This window comes from Danio rerio, chromosome 20, assembly GCF_049306965.1.
Source record: "Danio rerio strain Tuebingen ecotype United States chromosome 20, GRCz12tu, whole genome shotgun sequence".
Lineage (NCBI taxonomy): Eukaryota > Metazoa > Chordata > Actinopteri > Cypriniformes > Danionidae > Danio > Danio rerio.
In genome coordinates this window covers 28,508,717-28,531,336 of record NC_133195.1, presented here as the reverse complement: position 1 = coordinate 28,531,336, position 22,620 = coordinate 28,508,717, and the positions used below count along the sequence as shown (strand labels likewise).

The following is a 22,620-nucleotide window of genomic DNA, read 5'->3' as shown; positions in this document are numbered from 1 at the left end:
TCAGTGGCCACTGGGTTCCCTGCACTGTGTGGATGGCGGTGGAGAAAAGGTGGTTGGGATTGTGTGGTGATTTGGTCACTGTTGATTTTTGTGTTTTTTTAGGTTGCAGTGTGATTGCTGCGAGCTGAGTGTGGTGAAAACACTGCTGCTTGGGTACCTCATCTGTCCTCACTTTCTGGGTAACCGGTGGCCATTAGTGGTTTGTTTTTTTCTTTTCTTTTATTTAGTTTATTTACTTTTTTTTCCTCCTTATTTGCAATAAAGATGGAGACAATTTGTATATTACTACTTGTGGAATAAAAGATAATTGTCCTCCTAATTGTAAGTCACTTCATTTACCCTCTGCTGAATCATTAACACTGACAAAAGTCATCTGGTCACAATTGGCGTAGTCGGCAGGGTTTATTTAAAATTTATTTAATTTAGCAGAGGCTGTTGTGAAGTGTCTTACTCTATCGATTGTGCAACTTTAAATGTTTTTATAAGTTTCATAAGTTCAGTGTAAGTAAACGGTGACCGTGCATAAAGGATTTCGCAGACTCTGCTTTGTGGACCCTGGATGTCATTGTGCTGATTGAACTGTCTTCCAGAATTCACCAACAGATATGGAGCAAGAACTAATGGACTTGAGGGAGCGGGTTCAAAGCTTACAAGCACAGAATGAGGAGTTGATGAGACTGCGTCCCCCATCTAGCAGTGATGCCCCTAGCCAACCTCACCCTTCTGTTTCTAATGACCCATCTTCAGTGTCTTTTAACAGAATGCTTTATGTGCCCCGAGAGAGGAAGTGCCCACGTTTTTATGGGAACATGGACTCTAAATTGAGTATTGAGGACTGGATTGACGAGGATAAGGTGTGTATTGAGGGTAGAGGTTGGGCTGATAAAGAAAAGGTGGTCTTTCTGTTGGATCATCTTGGGGGAGAAGCTAGAATGGAGGTAAAACTTCATCCACCTGTTACTAGACAAACTCCAGAGTCTGTTTTTGAAGTTTTAAAAGATTTGTATGGGGGAAAACAGACATTTGTACAATTACAGCAGAGGTTTTATGAGCGAAAACAGAAAGAAGGTGAATCATTGACTGAATTTTCTCATGCTTTAATGTCATTGATGGACTTGATTCTTAATAGTAATCCAGGTAGTGTTCCCAATTCCGATAGAGTGCTTCGCGATCAGTTTGTTGAATATGTCCAAGATGTAACGCTAAAACGTGAGTTGAAACGACTTGTGAGGGAGAAGCCTTCTCTTACGTTGCTCGAGGTTCGACGTGAGGCTCTTAGATGGGTAGAAGAGGGGAGCGGGGAAGCAACTCTTTCATATTCCCAGCCATGGTGTAATGCCACTCAAACCAGGGTAGTTGACCAGGAACCTAAGGTTAGATTCCAGGAATCAACAGAGTTAAAAGAAATGAAAGAAATGTTGAGACAGCAACAAGCACAATTAAATGATCTTACCCAGCGTCTTGATAGACTTATGCCTACAAAGAATGATCCCCCTGCTGTTGCTTTACCAAGGCAAAATACATTGCGGCGATGCCTACGTTGTAACAAAATGGGGCACATTGCCAGATTTTGTCGTTCACCTTGGCCTACAGAGTCAAACTCCGGATCACCTCAGGCAAATGTAAATGAGATTTCAGTTGGGGAATCCGATACTGTAGCCCCTACTGCAATTTTAAGCCAGATTGTTGAAGGGACTAGGGAAGCTCCAAAGTCACCCGTTTGCCCTACTATTTTACAGCGACTCGTGGGCAAATGCCCTCTTGTAAATGCACAGATTGGGATGGGAGTAGATATTTCTTGTTTGTTGGATACAGGATCCATGGTAACCACGATAACAGAGTCATTTTTTGAGAAACATTTCCATCAATTAGGGGTGAATGGTCTCAAGAAATGTAACTGGCTTCAATTAAAAGCAGCTAATGGCCTTGAGATCCCCTATGTGGGTTATTTTGAAACTGACGTGAAAGTGTTGGGACAAACCCTTCGAGGACAGGGCATTTTGGTTGTGAAAGATCCAGTTGATGTTTTTTTTCATCAAAAGAAAGAATTTACTCCTGGCCTCTTGGGCATGAACATTATAGGACAATGTTATAATGATTTGTTTGAAAAACATGGCCCAGCACTATTTTCAGTTCCACAGGTTAGGCAGGCAGAACAAGGTTGGAGAGACGCCCTATCCCAGTGTCACAGGGTGGAGGATGCCCCTGTTCCTGGCTTTGTTGGGTATGCCAGAGTGCAGTCCTGCCAACCTGTTCAGATTCCAGCTGGAACTATGAGGTTAGTGCCTGCTTTGTGCCCAAAGAATATACACAGTGGGACAGTAGTGGTTTTAGAACCCCAAAACCCAGAGAACGGGGGGTTACCCGCTGGAGTGCTAATCTCATCTGCTATGCTGCAGTGTGTACAAGGTATAGTTCATGTACCTATAGTTAATGTCGGCACAGAACCTTTATATTTGCCCCCCAGAATTAGAATGGGTAGTTTGCTTAATGTTGAAATCATAAGTTCATCTCAGGGCATTTTCTTTCAGGGTGATAGGTCACAGGACCCTAATGTAGTGGTTGTTTAGTGCCATGCTGTTACATCGGAGTCAAGCATTGATATGCAAGGCGTAGAACTGTCTGGGCTTTCAGAGATTGAGGAGGAGGAAGTTAAGAGATTGTTAATGAAATATTCAGACGTCTTTTCAAAACATGATGGCGATTTGGGATGTACAAATTTAATAGACCATCAAATCCCCTTAGTAGATGATACACCAGTACGCCAACGCTATCGTAGAATTCCCCCCAGTCAGTTTGAAGATGTGAAGGCTCACATTAGACAGTTGTTGGACAGCCACATTATTAGGGAGAGCAGTAGCCCATATGCCTCCCCAATTGTATTGGTGAAAAAGAAAGATGGTTCTTTGAGGATGTGTATTGACTACCGCCAGCTGAATGCCAGAACCCGTAAGGATGCCTACCCTTTGCCAAGGATAGAAGAGTCGCTGGATGCATTGACTGGAGCAAAGTGGTTTTCAACTTTGGATCTGGCAAGTGGATATAATCAGGTACCGGTAGCGGAATCTGATCGATTCAAGACTGCTTTTTGTACCCCATTTGGGCTGTTTGAATTTAACAGGATGCCATTTGGACTGTGCAATGCCCCAAGCACTTTTCAAAGATTAATGGAGAGAATTTTTGGGGACCAGAGTTTTCAGTCGCTGCTGCTCTACTTGGATGATGTGATTGTTTTCTCAACAACTATTAAGCAACATATTCAATGACTGGGGCTGGTGCTGGATAGGCTGAGACAACAAAACCTTAAGATAAAACTCAGTAAATGTTGCTTTTTCCGGTCAGAAGTACGTTATTTGGGGCATGTGGTCTCTTCCACTGGGGTTAGCACAGATCCAGAGAAGATATCGGCCGTAGCTAAGTGGAATCAGCCACAAAGTCTTCAAGAACTCAGATCTTTCCTTGGCTTTGCTAGCTACTATCGACGGTTTGTAAAGGACTTTTCAAAAATGGCTGGACCCTTGAATGCATTGGTAGCGGAGCTGATTAGGGGGCAAAAGAGTAAACGACCTAAGATTAACCTGGGGTCCAATTGGACTGATTCTTGTGAACATGCTTTCCAAGCCCTTAAAATGGCTCTGACTAACGCTCCTGTTCTGGCTTATGCTGATTTTAGTAAGCCCTTTATTCTGGACATTGATGCAAGTCACCAAGGTCTGGGCGCTGTGTTGTCTCAAGAACATGGAGGTAAACATCGACCAGTGGCTTTTGCAAGCCGTGGATTGCGACCACCTGAACGTAACATGCAAAATTACAGCTCTATGAAATTGGAGTTTTTGGCCCTGAAATGGGCTGTTACAGAAAAGTTCAGGGAGTACTTGTTGGGCCAGAAGTGCTTTGTGTACACTGATAATAATCCACTTAGCCACTTGCAGACTGCAAAGTTGGGAGCATTGGAACAGCGTTGGGCTAATCAACTGGCAGATTTCGATTTGGAAATAAAATACAAGCCTGGACGTTCAAATGTTAATGCTGATGCTCTTTCTAGAAAAACTACATCTGTGGTTGAACTTGCTTTAACGACTCCAGTGCCAAAGGAGTTACATCAGTATGGTCCCAACAGTTGTCACACAGTTGCCAGTGAAACCATGTCTGTCTTTCCAGAACAGCCTAGGAAAGATCTTGGTGCGTTACAGGAAGCGGATCCTGCGATTGGGCGTTTTCTTGTTTATTGGAATCACCAAAAGACCCCTGATGCACAAGAGAGAGCAATGGAGTCATCAGAGGTGCTGGAACTCGTGCGGCAGTGGGGGAAGCTGGTGAAGATGGAGGGAGTGTTGTACCGAAAGTTTCATCCTCAAGAGGAACATCGAGAAATCCGCCAGGTTGTATTACCATCTGTACTCAGGGAAAGAGTCTTGCCCAGTCTACATGATGATCATGGGCATCAAGGCATTGAGCGGACCGCAAGTTTAGTGAGAACTCGTTGTTATTGGCCAGGTATGTTTAAGTTTATTGAGGAATGGTGCAAGTGATGTCAGCGTTGCACTCTAGCTAAAGTGGTACGACCAAGAGTGCGAAGTTTCATGGGGCACCTGATGGCCGAGAGACCATTGGACATCCTGGCTATTGACTTCACATTACTGGAACCTGCATCAAATGGGCTTGAAAATGTACTAGTTATGACTGATGTGTTTTCAAAGTTCTCACAAGCTATCCCAACTAAAGATCAAACTGCAGTAACAGTGGCACGTGTTTTAGTGGAGCGTTGGTTCTACTTGTTTGGAGTACCACGACAAATCCATTCCGATCAAGGAAGGTGCTTTGAAAGCAAGTTGATCTACGAGTTATGCAAACTATATGGCATTTCAAAGACTCGCACCACACCTTACCGACCACAAGGAAATGGGCAATGCGAAAGGTTTAATAGAACCATGCATGATTTGCTTCGTACATTGCCACCAAAGGAAAAGTGTCGCTGGCCAGACCATCTTGCTTTATGGTGTACCATAAGGACAACTTGGAAAGAATATTCAACAATGCCCGAGCTCGTCTTCAGTGTGCCACAGAACATCGTGCTCGAACAAATGACCAGCTTGTGCGACATGAGAAGCTAAAAGAAGGCCAGCTTGTGTATCGAAGAGCTCACAACATAAAAGGCAGGAACAAGATTCAAGATGCTTGGGATTCAACCCCTTACAAAGTAGTGCGGTGCCTTGATGAACTTGGAGCTGTGTATGCTATTGTTCCTGTAGAAGGTGGCAATATTAGAAACCTCCATCGTTCTGAACTGCGTCCAGCCTATACCCCCCCAAATGATTTTGGCCTTTTAGATCAGGCAGACTATCAAGAAAACTTCACTGATGAAGAGGGAGATATTGTAATGATGTCCCTGGGGCCTGGGGGTGTGTTATCTCAAGAAAAAGTTAATCCGCAACCTAGAACACAAATAATAGAAGATATTAGTCCATCTTTACCTGTAGTGGTTGATGTGGAGGACCAGTCTGCTCCACGGCCGGAAGGAGCGGTTGTAAGGCGTACGAGAAGAGCAAGAGCTGGACAGCATTCAAACCCATACCATCTTCCTCGGCCTGTACATGTCAGTGAAGCTGAGTTGCATAGCCATGTTGCTCTTCCAGTAACGGGGCTGTCCAGCAATGTCCTAAATGGTTTGTTTCGCCCATGGTTGTAGTGGTTTAAGTTAATCGACGAGACGTCGATTTAAATTTTGGGGGGTAGATTGTAATGAGACCATGTCTGGGCACTACAAGTCCCAGCAGGCTTAGCGCCATGCAAGGAAGTGTTGTTGTTTATGTGCGGACACTTTATTTCCTGATTGCGGCGTAAATTAACAACAGGTTGTAGATTGCTCAGCGCTATATAAGTGAGTCAAAGTTTGTTTGCCATTTTGCTGTCGTTGTTGCATTCTGGTCGCGGCACGTAAAGGCTGGTAGGTAGCAAGTTTATTTGTGTGATGTGCAGTCTCTCTTTCTCGCGGAGTTTCCTTTTTTTTTTAACGCATGCATAAACTGACATTTATAGAGTCAACACTTCACGTGAGGGGTAGCTGATGAGCAAACAACATTTAATGCTGCCAGATCTTCATTGCGAACTTATTTAAAGAGGTAGTTGTTTTATAATTTTAATAAACCGTTTTTAGTATTGTGTTTTAATGATATTATCCTTTTTATTTCTAGTGCTATTACGGGATCATTGTTTGCTGATTGTTGCCTGAGTGTCAGCATGGGAAATTAAGGATCTTAGAGGTATTGTTTAAAACAAAGAAGGGTTTTTATCTCTTAATGCATGTTTTATTTATAGGATGTTTTATTGTGTTTGGTTTCTGTGTTGTAATAAACTGTGTTTCCCCTTTTTAGGGATGCACGGTTGCCGTTTACTTTAGACTTACAATAATATTTTTGTTATTGAATCTTTGTTGTTGACTTTTGTTGTATGCGAATTTGGGTTGTTTATTATGTTGCTAGGTTGACAACAATTTGTATTTTCCTTTGTTAAACTTTTCTTTCTTTTGTAGGTTCTGTTTTGGATTTGCTTTACCATCAGTGGCCACTGGGTTCCCTGCACTGTGTGGATGGCGGTGGAGAAAAGGTGGTTGGGATTGTGTGGTGATTTGGTCACTGTTGATTTTTGTGTTTTTTTAGGTTGCAGTGTGATTGCTGTGAGCTGAGTGTGGTGAAAACACTGCTGCTTGGGTACCTCATCTGTCCTCACTTTCTGGGTAACCGGTGGCCATTAGTGGTTTGTTTTTTTCTTTTCTTTTATTTAGTTTATTTACTTTTTTTTTCCTCCTTATTTGCAATAAAGATGGAGACAATTTGTATATTACAACTTGTGGAATAAAAGATAATTGTCCTCCTAATTGTAAGTCACTTCATTTACCCTCTGCTGAATCATTAACACTGACAAAAGTCATCTGGTCACACATATATACACTCTATACATTTATACACTTCATACATATGATACATGATAGACTCTTTACATATACACATTATACACCCTATACATACACACTCTATGCATTTATACACGTAATACACTCCTGTCAGGTTCTGGGACAGAACCAAGGTCTCCAGCGTGAAAGGTGAGTGGCTTGACTGCTGAGCTACTGGAACATGATGCAAACCACATGATACACTCTGTACATATGCACACATGATAGACTCTACATTTACATTTACATTTAGTCATTTAGCAGACGCTTTTATCCAAAGCGACTTACAAATGAGGACAAGGAAGCAATTTACACAACTAAGAGCAACAATGAATAAGTACTAAAGGCAAGTTTCAGGTCTGTAAAGTCTAAGAAGGGAAGTGTTAGTAATTTTTTTTTTTTTTTTTTTTGTACAGTTAGTGTGATATTCAAATAGGCAATTGCAGATTAGGAAGTGAAGTGGAGACTCTATACATTTACACTGCATACATAAATACACGTTACACGCTATACATATACACTCCATGCATATGCATACAAGATAGACTCTATACATACACACACATGATACACTCTATACATTTATACATACACATGATACATTCCATACATATTAGACTCATTACATATACATATAGCTACTGGAACATGATGCAAACCACATGATACACTGTATACATATGCACACTTGATAAACTCTGTACATATACACATTATATACTTAACAAACATATATACACATACACTCCATACATATATACACCCCATGCACTCTATAAATATGATACTTTCCATACATGATAGACTCTTTACATACACACACATGATACACTCTATACATATACACTCCATTCATATATATAAACATGATACACTCTATACACATGATAGACTCTATGCATATTTACACCCTATACATATACACTCTATGGATCTATACACATGATACACTCCTGTCAAGGTCTGGGATAGAACCCTGGTCTCCAGCATGAAAGGTGAGTGACTTAATCGCTGAGCTACTGGAACATGATGCAAACCTCATGATAAACTGTATACACATGCACACTTGATAGACTCCATACATATAAACTGTACATATGCACACTTGATAGACTCTATACATATACACATTATACACTGCATACACACTCCACACATATGATAGACTCTTTACATATACACATACACTCCATACATATATATATATATATATATACACTCCATACATGTATACACATCATACATATGAAACATTCCATACATAGATACACTCATATCAGGGTCTGGGATAGAACCCAGGTCTCCAGCGTGAAAGGTGAGTGACTTAACTACACTGATACACTGTACATATGTTAAACTTTATACATATACACTGCATACATATGTACATGATACACTCTATAAATATGCACACAAGATCGTCTCTATACATATACACACTGTACATTTATACATGATAGAATACACTGTACATATGCACACTTGATAGACTCTATACATATACACATTATACACACTCCACACATAGACTCTTTACGTATACACAGATGATACACATACACATACACACCATACATGTATACACATCATACATATGATACATTCCTGTCAAGGTCTGGGATAGAACCCAGGTCTCCAGCATGAAAGGTGAATGACTGAACCGCTGAGCTACTGGAACATGATGCAAACCACATGATAAACTGTGATAGACTCCATACATATAGACATTATACACTCTATACATAAACAGTGCATACATATATACACAATTTACACATACATTCCATACAAATATACACTCCATACGCACACATTAGACTCTATACATAGACTCTTTACACATGATACTCTCCTGTCAGGCTCTGAGTTAGAACCCGGGTCTCCCGCGTGAAAGGTGAGTGACTTAACCGCTGAGCTACTGGAACATGATTCAACCCACAGGATAACCTGTATACACTCTGTACATATGCAAACTTGATAGACTCTATAAATAGTACATATGCACACTTGATAGACTATACATATACACATTATACACTCAATACATATAGACTGCATACACACTCACACACACATGATACACTCTATACATATACACTCCATTCATATATATAAACATGATACACTCTATACATATGATAGACTCTTTACATATACACACTCTATACATATATGCACATACACGATCGACTCTACATATACACTCTATACATATATGCACATACACGATCGACTCTTTACATATGATACAATGATACATGATACAATCCATACATATACACTCAAGATAGACTCTATATTTATACACTGCATACACATATACACACATCATAGACTCAATACATATATACATGTTACACTCCATACATATGCACACAAGATAGACTCTATGCATATGCACACATGATACACTCTATACAATAAACATACACTCTATACATATGATACATTCCATACATGATAGACTATTTACATATACACATAAAACACCCTATACATACACACTCTATGCATCTATACATATGATACACTGTATACACATACGCACATGATAGACTCTTTACATATACACAGTAAACACCCTATACATACACACTCTATGCATCTATACACATGATACAGTCCTGTCAAGGTCTGGGATAGAACCCTGGTCTCCAGCGTGAAAGGTGAGTGACTTAACCGCTGAGCTACTGGAACATGGATCAAACCACATAATAAACTGTATACTTTATACTGTATATGCAAACTTGATAGACTCTATACATAGTACATATGCACACTTGATAGACTATACATATACACATTATACACTCAATGCATATACACTGCATACACACTCCACACATATGATACATGATAGACTCTTTACATATACACAGATGATACACATACACTCCATACATATATACACTCCATACATATGATACATTCCATACATAATAGACTCTTTACATATACACACATGATACACTCTAAACATATATACATAATACACTTCTATATCTCCAGCATGGAAGGTGAGTGACTAAACCGCTGAGCTACTGGAACATGATGCAAACCACATGATACACTGTACATATGCACACATGATAGACTCTATACATTTACACTGCATACATAAATACACGTTACACGCTATACATATACACTCCATGCATATGCACACAAGATAGACTCTATACATATACACACTGTACATATGCACACATGATACACTATACATTTATACATACACTCATACATATGATAGATTCCATACATAATAGACTCTTTACATATAGCTACTGGAACATGATGCAAACCACATGATACACTGTATACATATGCACACATGATAGACTCTGTACATATACACATTATATACTCAATACATATACTTTACATACATATATACACATTATACACATACACTCCATACATATATACACCCCATACACACACTCTATAAATATGATACTTTCCATACATGATAGACTCTTTACATATACACACTGTACATATGCACACATGATACACTATACATTTATACATACACTCATACATATGATAGATTCCATACATAATAGACTCTTTACATATAGCTACTGGAACATGATGCAAACCACATGATACACTGTATACATATGCACACATGATAGACTCTGTACATATACACATTATATACTCAATACATATACTTTACATACATATATACACATTATACACATACACTCCATACATATATACACCCCATACACACACTCTATAAATATGATACTTTCCATACATGATAGACTCTTTACATATACACACATGATACACTCTATACATATACACTCCATTCTTATATATATATAAACATGATACACTCTATACATATGATAGACTCTTTACATATACACACATTATACACATATCCACATACACGATCGACTCTCTACATATACACACATGATACAATCTATACATAGACTCTGTACATATACACAAGATACATCCTATACATACACACTCTATGCATATATACACGATACACTTTGAACATATATACTCCATACATATATATACACATGATATATTCTATACTCTATACTCTTTACATATACACACATGATAGACTCTATACATATACACATTAAACACCCTATACATACACACTCTATGCATCTATACCCATGATACAGTCCTGTCAAGGTCTGGGATAGAACCCTGGTCTCCAGCGTGAAAGGTGAGTGACTTAACTGCTGAGCTACTGGGACATGATTCAAACCACATAATAAACTGCATACATTCTGTACATATGCAAACTTGATAGACTCTATACATAGTACATATGCACACTTGATAGACTATACATATACACATTATACACTCAATACATATACACTGCATACACACTCCACACATATGATACATGATAGGCTCTTTACATATACACAGATGATACACATACACTCCATACACTCCATACATATGATACATTCCATACATAATAGACTCTTTACATATACACACATGATACACTCTAAACATATATACATAATACACTTCTATATCTCCAGCATGGAAGGTGAGTGAATTAACCGCTGAGCTACTGGAACATGATGCAAACCACATGATACACTGTATACACATGATAGACTCTATACATATGATACATGATAGACTCTTTACATATACACTGTATACATATGCACACTTGATAGACTCTGTACATATACACATTATATACTCAATACATATACTTTACATCCATATATACACATACACTCTATAAATATGACACTTTCCATACATGATAGACTCTTTACATATACACACATGATACACTCTATATATATATATATGCACATACACGATCGACTATCTACATATACAATGATACACTCAAGATAGACTCTGTACATATACACACGATACACCCTATACATACACTATGCATATATAAACGATACACTTTGCACATATATACACACACATGATACATTCTATACATATACTCTTTACATATACACACATGATAGACTCTATACATATACACATTTTACACCCTATACATATACACTCTATGCATCTAAACGCATGATACACTCCTGTCAGGGTCTGGGATAGAATCCTGGTCTCAAGCGTGAAAGGTGAGTGACTTAACGGCTGAGCTACTGGAACATGATGCAAACCACATGCACACATGATAGACTCTATACATATATACATGTTACACTCCATACATATGCACACAAGATAGACTCTATGCATATGCACACATGATACACTCTATACATTAAACATACACTCTATACATAGGATACATGATAGACTATTTACATATACACGCATGATACACTCTATACATATACACTCCATTCATATATATAAACATGATACACTCTACACATATGATAGACTCTTTACATATACACACATGATACACTCTATACATATATGCACATACACGATCGACTCTCTACATATACACACATGATACAATCTATACATATACACTCAAGATAGACTCTGTACATATACACAAGATACACCCTATACATACACACTCTATGCATATATACACGATACACTGTGTACATATACACTCCATACATATATATACACATGATACATTCTATACACGTACACACGTGATAGACTCTATACATATACACGTTTTACACCCTATACATATACACTCTATGCATCTATACACATGATACACTCCTGTCAGGGTCTGGGATAGAATCCTGGTCTTCAGCGTGAAAGGTGAGCGACTTAACTGCTGAGCTACTGGAACATGATGCAAACCACATGATACACTCTGTACATTTGCACACATGACAGACTCTATGCATATGCACTAGGGTTGGGCATCTAAGCTATAATGCCGATCCGATACGCATCTCGATACAAAGAATACGATCCGATATATTAGCGATACATTTGTGACATATTGCGATGCGACACGATACGATTCACACCCATATCACGATACGATGCGATAATTCAGCACTAACTAATTAGATCAAGTTTATGAGATTATGTGAAAGAGGATGCTGTGCCATTGAATGAGTTTGATTTGATTATTTATTATTTATTATTATTATTATTAGCCAGAGTGTCAGTTTACAGTAGAGGGCCATTTTAGAACATATAGCACATATTATTTAAGTATTTTCAAGATAAACAGAATGTATAAGTGCAATATATATTAAAATATATATATTTGCACTCTTTCAACATAAAGGTTTAGCATTGCACAACAAGAATTGTGATTTAACTTTTCAACTATGAAAACAAGTTTTACAAAGATATATTGTGCCACTGAATTTTCAAAACTTAAGGTCGTGAACTAGCAGTGTTATGCTGCTTTGAGACATCACTGTCACTGTAAACAACAGGCTAATAAAAATATAACAAACCAGCAATCTTCTTGCTGTGAGGTGGTCAAACTACCCACTGTGCCACCGTGACACCCATTTATTTTATCATTATTATTATTAATATTATTATTATTATTATTAAATAAAAATTAACAGAAGGAGGTGTTCAAAACCTTCGTTCTCCGTGACATTAGGCTGAATAAATATCTTTGCAGATGAACAGGGCCGGCACGTCCATAGAGGCGACCTAGACGCAACACCCCACCTTACCACCCGCATCCTCAGTTATGTCCGCCGACACCTCCATCAGCGCCCGCTTGTCCTCAGTTATATCCGCGCATAGGGTGGCAGAATAGAGGTCCGCGACACCCGCGTCCTCAGTTATATCCGCGCATAGGGCGGAAGAATAGAGGTCCGCGACACCCGCGTCCTCAGTTATATCCGCGCATAGGGCGGAAGAATAGAGGTCCGCGACACCCGCGCGTCCTCAGTTATATCCGCGCATAGGGCGGAAGAATAGAGGTCCGCGACACCCGCGCGTCCTCAGTTATATCCGCGCATAGGGCGGAAGAATAGAGGTCCGCGACACCTGCGTTCTCAGTTATATCCGCGCATAGGGCGGAAGAATAGAGGTCCGCGACACCCGCGCGTCCTCAGTTATATCAGCGCATAGGGTGGCAGAATAGAGGTCCGCGACACCGGCGCGTCCTCAGTTATATCCGCGCATAGGGCGGCAGAATAGAGGTCCACTGGAAGATGGAGCTTTCACAACAACACCGACACCGTGGCGCCGCTTCAAGTGAGATTTCAGATTAGTCGTACTGCCCACGTATTTTACAGATGCGCGGCACACTTTTGCAAATTGCATCTGTCCTGTCATGTCGTCCATCCTTAAATCCATAATGTTGCCATACTTTAGATTTAAAACTTAGTGGGGAATAAAATGTTTGTTTTGCTTCTCGCGCTTTCTGAGGGCGCACCACTAGCTTCATCCGCACACCTGATACACTGAGTTGTAGTGAAAGTGTACACATCCGCAAATCCGTTAGGCTTACTTTATGTAGGTCGATTAAATTATGCGCCAAAAACAGGTTGACAACACTTGTTAATAAATAAAAAATACATTCTATATTAAAAATATAAGCTGTATCTCGGAAAAATCGATGCATCTCGCAAAAACCGATGCATCTCGATTTGCTTCCAAAATTTCATTCATCCTCTGCTGCTCAACCGATGCACTCGCATCGTGCACGCGCATGACCGCGTATCGATACATATCGATTAATCTTCCCATCCCTAATATGCACACATAATACATTCTATACATTAAACATACACTCTATACATATGATACATTCCATACATTATAGACTATTTACATATACACATAAAACACCCTATACATACACACTCTATGCATCTATACACATGATACACTGTATACACATACACACATGATAGACTCTTTACATATACACATTAAACACCCTATACATACACACTCTATGCATCTATACACATGATACAGTCCTGTCAAGGTCTGGGATAGAACCCTGGTCTCCAGCGTGAAAGGTGAGTGACTTAACCGCTGAGCTACTGGAAAATGATTCAAACCACATAATAAACTGTATACATTCTGTACATATGCAAACTTGATAGACTCTATACATAGTACATATGCACACTTGATAGACTATACATATACACATTATTCACTCAATACATATACACTGCATACACACTCCACACATATGATACATGATAGACTCTTTACATATACATATATACACGCTACACTCAATGCATTTATACATACACTCTATACATATGATACATTCCATACATGATAGACTCTTTACATATACATTAAATATGTACACATTGTAGCCAGTAGTGCTGAAGTAATTTGGAAAGCATGTAGTTTCTTCCTAAATGGCCATAATTCTTATGAATGTGTTTTAAAATCAATTTAAAAACAGGAGAATTTTTCGGAAGAATAGTAGGATTTATCATTTCCAGTGGCATTGCCGATTTGCCAAGTCTACCTCCTACCTTGAGTAAGCCATTGTCAATGAAGAGATTTGGATTGGCAATAGCACTTCTGTTATTAACTGGATTTCCATGTTGAATGTCTTTGAGTTCTTCTTTGAAGTGCTGTTCCTGTACATATCGAATGATTGATTCTTCTGCATCTTTGAGATCTACTACAGATAAATTTGTTTCAGTGATTTGGTGTGCAACATTAGAACTTGGATCAGGGATTACCTTATTAGCTTTCTGTTTTCTTTTCAGGTTGGCTTTAAGGAAGTTCTTAAATTTTAGAATCCATCCAACAGCTCTCCTGAGCTTGTTCCATTGGGAATAGTATTCAATCAGGTTTTTGTTCATCCATTATAGTTAGTGCATTGACAAAAATAGGTTTCTTGACCTCTGGGTTATCTGAGTCAATTGAATAGGTGATAGGCATATTAGAAGAGGGATCTTCCTCTAATTTAAGAAGGTCTGGTCCATGTAGCCATTGTTTCATTTCTGTTAATGCACTGGCATCTAGTCCTCGAGATGCAAAAGATGCACAATCTGCTGGATTGCTGGATTCTCTGTTGCAATGGATTTAAGGCAATCATCTACATAGAAGTTGTATCTGATAGTATCTGCTACTTCTTTACCATATACATTTTCATTATCATCCGCTGTAGAGCAAAATTGGCACAACCTACTGATGATATGGCACCGAACAGATGCAAATCTAAGGTCTTGACAAAGGGGGCGCCCGGATTTGACTTGGGGTTCTCTTGATCTGCAGTCAAATGCTCTACAACTGAAATCCAACTTCAAAGTAGCAACCCGGGGTCAATGTAAGCTATGGACACAAATCCAAGGTCTTGACAAAGGGGGCACCCGGACTTGACTTGGGTATGTCTTGATCTGCAGTCAAGTGTTCTCCCACTGAGCTATACCCCCATGACAACAATTTTGATTTAGCAAAACAAGAAAACTCTTTCATCAAGATCTGTTTGAAAATCCAATTTCAAAAACCGATTGGTTATGCCGTTAGGAAGAGCCAACTTCTATGTACCAACAAAGGGTAAACACAAGTAACAGATACAAATCCAAGGTCTTGCCATAGGGGGCACCCGGATTTGAACCGGGGACCTCTTGATCTGCAGTCAAATGCTCTACCACTGAGCTATACCCCCATGACAACAAGTTTTATTTAGCAAAGAAAGAAAACTCTTTCATAAAGATCTGTTTGAAAATGCAATTTCAAAAACCGATTGGTCATGCCGTTAGGAAGAGCCAACTTCTATGTACCAACAAAGGGTAAACACAAGTAACAGATACAATTCCAAGGTCTTGCCAAAGGGGGCACCCGGATTTGAACTGGAAACCTCTTCATCTGCAGTCAAAAGCTCTACCACTGAGCTATACCTCAAGACAAACAGTTTGGTATAGCAAAGAAAGAAAACTCTTTCATAAAGATCTGTCTGAAAATCAATTTTGGAAAAAAAGCGACTGGTCAATCAGTTAGGAAGATCCAACTTCAATGTAGCAACCCGTTATCAAGGTAAGTTACAGACACAAATCCAAGGTCTTGACAAAGGGGACACCCGGATTTGAACCAGGGACCTCTTGATCTGCAGTCAAATGTTCTCCCACTGAGCTATACCTCAAGACAAACAGTTTGGTATAGCAAAGAAAGAAAACTCTTTCATAAAGATCTGTCTGAAAATCAATTTTGGAAAGAAAGCAACTGGTCAATCAGATAGGAAGATCCAACTTCAAAGTAGCAACCCGGGGTCCAGGTAAGTTACGGACACAAATCTAAGATCTTGACAAAGGGGGCACCCGGACTTGACTTGGGTTCTCTTGATCTGCAGTCAAATGTTCTCCCACTGAGCTATACCCCCATGACAACAAGTTTTATTTAGCAAAACAAGAAAACTCTTTCATAAAGATCTGTTTGAAAATCCAATTTTAAAAACCGATTGGTCATGCCGTTAGGAAGAGCCAACTTCTATGCACCAACCCAGGGTAAACATAAGCAACAGATACAAATCCGAGGTCTTACCAAAGGGGGCACCCCGATTTGAACCGGGGACCTCTTGATCTTCAGTCAAATATTCTCCCACTGAGCTATACCCCCATGACAGCAAGTTTTATTTAGCAAAGAAAGAAAACTCTTTCATAAAGATCTGTCTAAAAATCAATTTTGGCAAAAGAGCGACTGGTCAATCAGTTAGGAAGATCCAACTTCAATGTAGCAACCCGTTATCAAGGTAAGTTACAGACACAAATCCAAGGTCTTGACAAAGGGGGCACCCGGATATGAACCAGGGACCTCTTGATCTGCAGTCAAATGCTCTACCACTGAGCTATACCCCCATGACAACAAGTTATATTTAGCAAAGATAGAAAACTCTTTCATAAAGATCTGTCTAAAAATCAATTTTGGAAAAAGAGCGACTGGTCAATCAGTTAGGAAGATCCAACTTCAATGTAGCAACCCGTTATCAAGGTAAGTTACAGACACAAATCCAGGGTCTTGACAAAGGGGGCACACGGATTTGAACCGGGGACCTCTTGATCTGCAGTCAAATATTCTCCCACTGAGCTATACCCCCATGACAACAAGTTTTATTTAGCAAAGAAAGAAAACTCTTTCATAAAGATCTGTCTAAAAATCAATTTTGGCAAAAGAGCGACTGGTCAATCAGTTAGGAAGATCCAACTTCAATGTAGCAACCCGTTATCAAGGTAAGTTACAGACACAAATCCAAGGTCTTGACAAAGGGGGCACCCGGACATGAACCAGGGACCTCTTGATCTGCAGTCAAATGCTCTACCACTGAGCTATACCCCCATGACAACAAGTTATATTTAGCAAAGATAGAAAACTCTTTCATAAAGATCTGTCTAAAAATCAATTTTGGAAAAAGAGCGACTGGTCAATCAGTTAGGAAGATCCAACTTCAATGTAGCTACCCGTTATCAAGGTAAGTTACAGACACAAATCCAGGGTCTTGACAAAGGGGGCACACGGATTTGAACCGGGGACCTCTTGATCTGCAGTCAAATATTCTCCCACTGAGCTATACCCTTATGACAACAACTTTGATTTAGCAAAACAAGAAAACTCTTTCATAAAGATCTGTTTGAAAATACAATTTCAAAAACCGATTGGTTATGCCGTTAGGAAGAGCCAACTTCTATGTACCAACAAAGGGTAAACACTAGTAACAGATACAAATCCAAGGTCTTGCCAAAGGGGGCATCCGGATTTGGACTGGGAACCTCTTCATCTGCAGTCAAAGGCTCTACCACTGAGCTATACCCCCAAGACAAACAGTTTGTTATAGCAAAGAAAGAAAACTCTTTCATAAAGATCTATCTAAAAATCAATTTTGGCAAAAGAGCAACTGGTCAATCAGTTAGGAAGATCCAACTTCAAAGTAGCAACCCGTTATCAAGGTAAGCTACAGACACAAATCCAAGGTCTTGACAAAGGGGGCACCCAGATTTGAGCCGGGGACCTCTTGATCTGCAGTCAAACGCTCTACCACTGAGCTATACCCCAATGACAACAAGTTTTATTTAGCAAAGAAAGAAAACTCTTTCATAAAGATCTGTCTAAAATCAATTTTGGAAAAAGAGCGACTGGTCAATCAGTTAGGAAAATCCAACTTCAATGTAGCAACCTGTTATCAAGGTAAGTTACAGACACAAATCCAAGGTCTTGACAAAGGGTACACCCGGAATTGAACCAGGGACCTCTTGATCTTCAGTCCAATATTCTCCCACTGAGCTATACCCCCATGACAGCAAGTTTTATTTAGCAAAGAAAGAAAACTCTTTCATAAAGATCTGTCTAAAAATCAATTTTGGCAAAAGAGCGACTGGTCAATCAGTTAGGAAGATCCAACTTCAATGTAGCAACCCGTTATCAAGGTAAGTTACAGACACAAATCCAAGGGCTTGACAAAGGGGGCACCCGGATATGAACCAGGGACCTCTTGATCTGCAGTCAAATGCTCTACCACTGAGCTATACCCCCATGACAACAAGTTATATTTAGCAAAGATAGAAAACTCTTTCATAAAGATATGTCTAAAATCAATTTTGGAAAAAGAGCGACTGGTCAATCAGTTAGGAAGATCCAACTTCAATGTAGCTACCCGTTGTCAAGGTAAGTTACAGACACAAATCCAGGGTCTTGACAAAGGGGGCACACGGATTTGAACCGGGGACCTCTTGATCTGCAGTCAAATATTCTCCCACTGAGCTATACCCCCATGACAACAAGTTTTATTTAGCAAAGAAAGAAAACTCTTTCATAAAGATCTGTCTAAAAATCAATTTTGGCAAAAGAGCGACTGGTCAATCAGTTAGGAAGATCCAACTTCAATGTAGCAACCCGTTATCAAGGTAAGTTACAGACACAAATCCAAGGTCTTGACAAAGGGGGCACCCGGACATGAACCAGGGACCTCTTGATCAGCAGTCAAATGCTCTACCACTGAGCTATACCCCCATGACAACAAGTTATATTTAGCAAAGATAGAAAACTCTTTCATAAAGATCTGTCTAAAAATCAATTTTGGAAAAAGAGCGACTGGTCAATCAGTTAGGAAGATCAAACTTCAATGTAGCTACCCGTTATCAAGGTAAGTTACAGACACAAATCCAGGGTCTTGACAAAGGGGGCACACGGATTTGAACCGGGGACCTCTTGAGCTGCAGTCAAATATTCTCCCACTGAGCTATACCCTTATGACAACAACTTTGATTTAGCAAAACAAGAAAACTCTTTCATAAAGATCTGTTTGAAAATACAATTTCAAAAACCGATTGGTTATGCCGTTAGGAAGAGCCAACTTCTATGTACCAACAAAGGGTAAACACTAGTAACAGATACAAATCCAAGGTCTTGCCAAAGGGGGCATCCGGATTTGGACTGGGAACCTCTTCATCTGCAGTCAAAGGCTCTACCACTGAGCTATACCCCCAAGACAAACAGTTTGTTATAGCAAAGAAAGAAAACTCTTTCATAAAGATCTATCTAAAAATCAATTTTGGCAAAAGAGCAACTGGTCAATCAGTTAGGAAGATCCAACTTCAATGTAGCAACCCATTATCAAGGTAAGTTACGGACACAAATCCAAGGTCTTGACAAAGTGGGCACCCGGATTTGAACCAGGGACCTTTTGATCTGCAGTCAAATGCTCTACCACTGAGCTGTACCCCCATGACAACAAGTTTTATTTAGCAAAGAAAGAAAACTCTTTCATAAAGATCTGTCTAAAAATCAATTTTGGAAAAAGAGCGACTGGTCAATCAGTTAGGAAGATCCAACTTCAATGTAGCAACCCATTATCAAGGTAAGTTACGGACACAAATCCAAGGTCTTGACAAAGTGGGCACCCGGATTTGAACCAGGGACCTTTTGATCTGCAGTCAAATGCTCTACCACTGAGCTGTACCCCCATGACAACAAGTTTTATTTAGCAAAGAAAGAAAACTCTTTCATAAAGATCTGTCTGAAAATCAATTTTGGAAAAAAAGCGACTGGTCAATCAGTTAGGAAGATCCAACTTCAAAGTAGCAACCCGGGGTCAATGATCTGCAGTCAAATGTTCTCCCACTGAGTTATACCCCCATGACAATGAGTTTTATTTAGCAAAGAAAGAAAACTCTTTCATAAAGATCTGTCTAAAAATCAATTTTGGAAAAAGAGCGACTTGTCAATCAGTTAGGAAGATCCAACTTCAATGTAGCAACCCGTTATCAAGGTAAGTTACAGACACAAATCCAAGGTCTTGACAAAGGGGGCACCCGGATTTGAACCAGGGACCTCTTGATCTGCAGTCAAATGCTCTACCACTGAGCTGTACCCCCATGACGACAAGTTTTATATAGCAAAGAAAGAAAACTCTTTCATAAAGTTCTGTCTTAAAATCAATTTTGGAAAAAGAGCGTCTGGTCAATCAGTTAGGAAGATCCAGCTTCAATGTAGCAACCCGTTATGAAGGCAAGTTACAGACACAAATCCAAGGTCTTGACAAAGGGGGCACCCGGATTTGAAGCAGGGACCTCTTGATCTGCAGTCAAATGCTCTACCACTGAGCTATACCCCCATGACAGCAAGTTTTATTGAGCAAAGAAAGAAAACTCTTTCATAAAGATCTGTCTGAAAATCAATTTTGGAAAAAAAGCGACTGGTCAATCAGTTAGGAATATCCAACTTCAAAGTAGCAACCCGGGGTCAATGATCTGCAGTCAAATGTTCTCCCACTGAGTTATACCCCCATGACAATGAGTTTTATTTAGCAAAGAAAGAAAACTCTTTCATAAAGATCTGTCTAAAAATCAATTTTGGAAAAAGAGCGACTTGTCAATCAGTTAGGAAGATCCAACTTCAATGTAGCAACCCGTTATCAAGGTAAGTTACAGACACAAATCCAAGGTCTTGACAAAGGGGGCACCCGGATTTGAATCAGGGACCTCTTGATCTGCAGTCAAATGCTCTACCACTGAGCTGTACCCCCATGACAACAAGTTTTATTTAGCAAAGAAAGAAAACTCTTTCATAAAGTTCTGTCTGTAAATCAATTTTGGAAAAAAAGCGACTGGTCAATCAGTTAGGAAGATTCAACTTCAAAGTAGCAACCCGGGGTCAATGTAAGCTACGGACACAAATCCAAGGTCTTGACAAAGGGGGCACCTGGACTTGACTTGGGTATTTCTTGATCTGCAGTCAAGTGTTCTCCCTCTGAGCTATACCCCCATGACAACAATTTTGATTTAGCAAAACAAGAAAACTCTTTCATCAAGATCTGTTTGAAAATCCAATTTCAAAAACCGATTGGTTATGCCGTTAGGAAGAGCCAACTTCTATGTACCAACAAAGGGTAAACACAAGTAACAGATACAAATCCAAGGTCTTGCCAAAGGGGGCACCCGGATTTGAACCGGGGACCTCTTGATCTGCAGTCAAACGCTCTACCACTGAGCTATACCCCCATGACAACAAGTTTTATTTAGCAAAGAAAGAAAACTCTTTCATAAAGATCTGTCTTAAAATCAATTTTGGAAAAAGAGCGACTGGTCAATCAGTTAGGAAGATCCAACTTCAATGTAGCATCCCGTTATCAAGGTAAGTTACAGACACAAATCCAAGGTCTTGACAAAGGGGGCACCCGGATTTGAACCAGGGACCTCTTGATCTGCAGTCAAATGCTCTACCACTGAGCTATACCCCCATGACAACAAGTTTAATTTAGCAAAGAAAGAAAACTCTTTCATAAAGATCTGTCCGAAAAT

General features: G+C 39.5%; 16 non-coding genes across 16 annotated transcripts; all 16 read right to left on the bottom strand.

Annotated features, from left to right (window-relative positions):
* Positions 1-16,427: 16,427 nt before the first annotated feature.
* Positions 16,428-16,499, bottom strand: trnac-gca (transfer RNA cysteine (anticodon GCA)). Its single transcript has one exon. It is a non-coding gene; the product is annotated as a tRNA-Cys (tRNA).
* Positions 16,500-17,374: 875 nt separating this feature from the next.
* On the bottom strand, positions 17,375-17,446 carry trnaf-gaa (transfer RNA phenylalanine (anticodon GAA)). Its single transcript has one exon. It is a non-coding gene; the product is annotated as a tRNA-Phe (tRNA).
* Positions 17,447-17,613: 167 nt separating this feature from the next.
* On the bottom strand, positions 17,614-17,685 carry trnac-gca (transfer RNA cysteine (anticodon GCA)). Its single transcript has one exon. It is a non-coding gene; the product is annotated as a tRNA-Cys (tRNA).
* A 167-nt stretch (positions 17,686-17,852) lies between these two features.
* Positions 17,853-17,924, bottom strand: trnac-gca (transfer RNA cysteine (anticodon GCA)). The gene has a single exon. It is a non-coding gene; the product is annotated as a tRNA-Cys (tRNA).
* Positions 17,925-18,091: 167 nt separating this feature from the next.
* On the bottom strand, positions 18,092-18,163 carry trnac-gca (transfer RNA cysteine (anticodon GCA)). The gene has a single exon. It is a non-coding gene; the product is annotated as a tRNA-Cys (tRNA).
* A 642-nt stretch (positions 18,164-18,805) lies between these two features.
* On the bottom strand, positions 18,806-18,877 carry trnac-gca (transfer RNA cysteine (anticodon GCA)). Its single transcript has one exon. It is a non-coding gene; the product is annotated as a tRNA-Cys (tRNA).
* A 405-nt stretch (positions 18,878-19,282) lies between these two features.
* On the bottom strand, positions 19,283-19,354 carry trnac-gca (transfer RNA cysteine (anticodon GCA)). Its single transcript has one exon. It is a non-coding gene; the product is annotated as a tRNA-Cys (tRNA).
* A 166-nt stretch (positions 19,355-19,520) lies between these two features.
* trnac-gca (transfer RNA cysteine (anticodon GCA)) lies at positions 19,521-19,592 on the bottom strand. Its single transcript has one exon. It is a non-coding gene; the product is annotated as a tRNA-Cys (tRNA).
* A 167-nt stretch (positions 19,593-19,759) lies between these two features.
* trnas-gcu (transfer RNA serine (anticodon GCU)) lies at positions 19,760-19,831 on the bottom strand. The gene has a single exon. It is a non-coding gene; the product is annotated as a tRNA-Ser (tRNA).
* A 642-nt stretch (positions 19,832-20,473) lies between these two features.
* trnac-gca (transfer RNA cysteine (anticodon GCA)) lies at positions 20,474-20,545 on the bottom strand. The gene has a single exon. It is a non-coding gene; the product is annotated as a tRNA-Cys (tRNA).
* Positions 20,546-20,712: 167 nt separating this feature from the next.
* Positions 20,713-20,784, bottom strand: trnac-gca (transfer RNA cysteine (anticodon GCA)). Its single transcript has one exon. It is a non-coding gene; the product is annotated as a tRNA-Cys (tRNA).
* A 339-nt stretch (positions 20,785-21,123) lies between these two features.
* Positions 21,124-21,195, bottom strand: trnac-gca (transfer RNA cysteine (anticodon GCA)). The gene has a single exon. It is a non-coding gene; the product is annotated as a tRNA-Cys (tRNA).
* Positions 21,196-21,362: 167 nt separating this feature from the next.
* trnac-gca (transfer RNA cysteine (anticodon GCA)) lies at positions 21,363-21,434 on the bottom strand. The gene has a single exon. It is a non-coding gene; the product is annotated as a tRNA-Cys (tRNA).
* A 339-nt stretch (positions 21,435-21,773) lies between these two features.
* Positions 21,774-21,845, bottom strand: trnac-gca (transfer RNA cysteine (anticodon GCA)). The gene has a single exon. It is a non-coding gene; the product is annotated as a tRNA-Cys (tRNA).
* A 403-nt stretch (positions 21,846-22,248) lies between these two features.
* Positions 22,249-22,320, bottom strand: trnac-gca (transfer RNA cysteine (anticodon GCA)). The gene has a single exon. It is a non-coding gene; the product is annotated as a tRNA-Cys (tRNA).
* A 167-nt stretch (positions 22,321-22,487) lies between these two features.
* Positions 22,488-22,559, bottom strand: trnac-gca (transfer RNA cysteine (anticodon GCA)). Its single transcript has one exon. It is a non-coding gene; the product is annotated as a tRNA-Cys (tRNA).
* Between the last annotated feature and the right edge of the window lie 61 nt (positions 22,560-22,620).